The sequence below is a fragment of the Alligator mississippiensis genome, chromosome 7 (assembly GCF_030867095.1).
Source record: "Alligator mississippiensis isolate rAllMis1 chromosome 7, rAllMis1, whole genome shotgun sequence".
Lineage (NCBI taxonomy): Eukaryota > Metazoa > Chordata > Crocodylia > Alligatoridae > Alligator > Alligator mississippiensis.
Window position 1 is genome coordinate 8,209,083 of NC_081830.1, and position 4,867 is coordinate 8,213,949.

Here is a 4,867-nt window from a genome sequence, read left to right on the forward strand (position 1 = left end):
CTCCTGCTCCTGCTCCTGCTCCTGCTCCTGCTCCTGCTCCTCTGGCTGCTGGCAGGGAACTGCCAGCCTGGCCTCAGCCCTGGGCTTTATAAGGGCCAGGCCCTGCCTGCTTCTGGCCAGCTGACTTACATTAGTTGCCCTGGCAACCCGCAGCTGTGCTCATTATGTTCTGCCAGGGCTCTCTCCCTGGAAGTTTCTCCTCTCTAGGAGCAGGAGCACCGAGGTGCCCTGCGACACTCAGCACTCAGTGACAAGGAGAAGATAATATCTGTTTGCTTTGAGCAAACGGCAGGCCAAGATGGACGTGGAGAGATGCACAAGTCAATGCAATTTGCACTGGTGGAGTTTTACCCTGATTCTTTCAGGGACAATTCTACACTGGGTTGGGCAAAGTTACTGTGGTCTAGGGGTTAGTATTGTCTGCCCTCCTCTGTTTAATTACATAGTGAACTGCCAATCACACTGATATAAAAAGGGCATCTCTGCTTGCCCTTAGAGATGTTATGCAGAAAGCATGTTCAAGTCTTAAACATAGCCTGGATGTGAAGATGGATGGAGAGAAGTCGGAGTTTGGTCCCCTGGGTTATAGGCCTGAGTGATAGGCAGAACGCTGGTGTTGGTCAATGAGTCAGAGAAAGAGAGCATGGAGGGGAACATTAACCCTTTTTCTGGCCATATCAAGGGCAAGCTGTGGACTAGATAACTGAGACAGGTGTGAGACAGAGAGATCAAAGTATTAGCTGGGACAGCAGAAGGCACAGGACGAGCAGAGACACAGATCTCTAAGCTGCCTGCGAGAGGATGGAAGCTGAACTTGTGTTTGCAGGTGAAAGTAGCCAGAGGAGGAAAGAAAAGTGTCTGTTCAGACCAGGCTGTTAGACCTCGATTCCATGCGATGCCCAATGACTAGGGAGACAACGGATGGATGTCATCCTGCATCACCTACACTCATCGCTCATCAACAGCTTTATTCAAAATGGAGACAGCTTCAGGCCAGCTCCAACAAACTGGGGAGCTGCCACGAACAGTAGTTCTTTCCATATTTATACACGTTGGTTTATGCTCATTAACATTTACTCCACCTTTGTCCCTCCTTTCTTCCACCCTTAGTCTTTCCCATCTTAAGCTCCACCTCTGTTTACTGTTTATTTCATTAGCATGGAATTACCTATGCATTTTACTTATTTACATGCCTTTTTGCTATGAGCGCATGCCTAAGACCCTGACCCTGGCTTCTTTTGGTCACTTGTGGCTTCTTGCTGATTTCTTCACCATCTCCAAGGTCTTGCTTCTCCTTTATCTCCTGATGGTAGCCAGTGGTCTGCATCCTGTTCTTACACAATGAGCTATATATCTTACAACAATACTATGTTGTTAGGAAAATGCTTGCCTAAGCGCTTTGCAATGTTACTTTTAACATACCATTCTGCCTTGTGGTTAGCAGCTTGCTAGGCTACAGGTCATAGCCTTTTATTCAGCTGCAAATTCAATGCTCCCCAAGATCCAAATACTGTCACCCTAACAGCTGTACCCTCAGCAACTACAGTGGCTGATTCTTGCACATAAATTCATGCACCCTCAACCACTGTGGTACGTATAATACACAGTGATAAACAGTCGCACAAAAACCTTGCAGTCTTGGCTCTCGTACTTGGAAACACAGGGCTTCCCCCATCCACGGTTTCCCCCTCCCCATCCTGTCAGTGACTGTGCCATGAAAATACTGTGCTTATAAACTGAAAATCAGGTTCCCAGGATGTGACTGACCTGGTATCCTCACCAGGCATAAATCAATGTACCTCCATTCAAGGCGGAGGAATTCTGCAAAGTGATATTTATTACACAAAGACATGACCCCAAAGTGTAATTAAAATACTAAATAAATTGTCTAATAGTAATAGTAGGACATTTAAAAATTATTTGATATCAGTTTAAAGTGGCTACATTTATGTTCAAGTATAAATTAAATATTGAAGAGCTTTTTCCAGTGAACAAGAATGATATTTTTAAAGTAGCCCATGGGGGAGAGAATCCTAAATCCTACTAACTTTCAATAAAACCTTTGCCCCTAACTCCCTTAAGTTTCATATTATATATGAGTCAGTACTTCAGATGTGTCCTTGCTGGTGCTGAATTGAGAGGAAGAATCACTTCCCTCGCTCTGTTGGCAATGCTCCCGCTAATGCAGCCCATCATACCCTTATCCATCTTCAAAACAAGGGCACACTGTTGGCTCATATTCAGGTTTCTGTCCAGTGTAACCCCCAGGTCCTTTTCTGCAGAGCTGTTGCTTAGCCAGTCAGTTCTCAGTCTATACCAGTGCATGGGATTTTTCCATCTCAGTGCAGGACTTGGCACTCGTCCTTACTGAACATCATGAGATTTCTTTTGGTCCAATCCTCCAATTTGTCTAGGTCTCTCTAAATCCTGACCCTACCCTCTAGCATATCTACTGCTCCCTCTGGGTTGGTGTCATCTGCAAATTTGGTAAGAGCGCGCTCCATCCCATCTTCCAGGTTGTGGATGAGGATATTGAAGAAAACTGGCCCCAGGGCTGACTCCATTTGATACTAGCTGCCAACTAGCTATTGAGCCATTGATTACTATCCTTTGAGCCCAACAATCCAGCTAGTTTTGGATCCACCTGACAGTCCATTCATCTAACAGATACTTCCTTATCTTGCTTGCAATAATGTTATGTTGCTAAAGTCAAAGTATATCACATCCACTGATCTCCCTGCATCCACAGAGCTAGTCATCTCATCATAGAAGGCAATCAGGTTGGTTAGGCATTACTTGCCCTTGGCTGCATGACTCCTAATTACCTTCTTCTTCAAGTGCTTAAAATGGAGTCCTTGAGGACCTGCTCCATGATTTTTCCAGGGACTGAGGTAAAGCTGATAGGTCTGTATTTCCCTGGGGTCCTCCTTCTTTCCTTCCTTAAAGATGGGTGCTATATTTGCCCTTTTCCAATTGTCTGGGACTTCTCCCAGTCACCATGAGTGTTCAGAGATAATGGCCAGTGGCTCTGCAGTCACATTGGTCAGCACCCACAGGTGCATAGCATCTGGCTAAAACGTCTTGAACATGTCCACCTTTTCTAAATAGTCCCTAACCTGTTTTTTCACCACTGTCAGCTGCTTGTCTCCTCCCCAAGCTGTGCTGCCAGGTGCAGTTGTCTGGGAGCTGACCTTGCCTGTGAAGACCAAGGTAAAAAAGCATGGGGTACTTCAGCCTTTTCCTTATCATTTGTCACTAGGTTACCTCCCCTATTCAGTAAGGGGCACACACTTTCCCTGACTTTCCTCTTGTTGCTGACATACTTGTAGAAACCCTTCTTGTTCCCCTTCATGTCCCTTGCTAGCTGCAACTCCAGTTGAGTTTTGCCCTTCCCAATTTCATCCTTCTATGCCCGAGCAATATGCTTATACTCCTCCGTAGTCAGTTGTCCAAGTTTCCACATCTTGTAAGCATCCTTTTTGTGTTTTAGCTCATTGAAGAGCTCCCTGCTAAGCCAAGCTGGTCTTCTGCTATATGTGCTAGTCTTCCTACACATCAGAATGGTTCATTCCTGCACCGTCAGTAAGGTTACTTTAAAGTGTATAAAGTACAGCAAAATAAAGTTATATTCCAGGGCATGCTATATATGAGAAAATATGGGCATGAAAAAGTACCTTTCTCCATAGTTTTAGTGAGGTTACTTGTTCAGACAAATTGCTAACTTTTGAGTTTGACTAAATATTTGGACTTTTTACTCATTTTGTTGGGTGAAGACTTACTGTGGTTGGTAGTTTAGTTGTGGATTTTTCTGGCTCTTTATTGGGAGTGTTTGTTTTTACTAGGTTTCTGATTGGCTGCCTTCTGAATTGTTATAAACCTAAAAATATAGGACACTGGTACAGGAGGGGCTGCCCAACTCATCAAGTCCCATCCCCTGCTATCTCAGGAAGCCACATCTTGTGAACCCTTTCAGAAGTGTAACCTCTTCTGTCATAGAGTAGTAAATGTTTTCCTGCTTGTTATTTATCATAATTATAATAAACATTGCTGTTGTGATTTTCTGGTGGTTGCATTTTCAGCATGGTTACTGCTATTTCTATTTCTCTGAGTTGCACGATTTTTATTGTTACTGTCATGTTGCTCTGTACATTTACATGAAGCTCACAATGTATTCTCTATTTTTTCTTGTTTCATAAGTTTGTTTCTGTTTTATCCTTTCCAGAAGTTGGGGAGAAAGATCAACCATGGACAACCCACCTCCCTTTCATGAGCATCTTTAAAATATTTTGAAAAAAGAAAGGGAAGATCTATGGATTTACCCTCCTTCAGACACATCTACCCACAAACACGCCTTCTGTCCCTCTGCTCCCTAACAGGTGTTTTTCTAGCCTGGCCCATGTCTCTGTGACTTGTCAAGAAAGCACTTTCCCACGCTGGTATCTGCTTGGGCTTTGTGAGCACGTGAGTCTGCCTGAGCCTTCCCACAAAACCACAGATCTCCCTTCATTTCTCTGAATCCACAGTGAAAACTTGCATCAAGGAAAGACTGTGGTGTCTCCACCACAGCTGCAGTGGCTGACTCATTTCCCCATAGTTCTGCTCTGTCCTCTTGCCTTAACACACAGTGCTAGCAGGAGGCGCTCCAGTATCACGATAAGAAATGTGGTACCTTGCAGAGAAAGGGTGAGTTCACAGGGCAGAGTAACTAGAGAAAACTGGTCTGTAGGTAGATATGGAAATGTGAATTGGATCAATGTAAATTACTTCCCGAAATGTAAGAGAGGTTAGATATACAGAAGCACTTTAGGAGGGTATACATTGTTTGACATGACATTATAAAGTCCTCGTTCAACCTGCATCTCCCTAA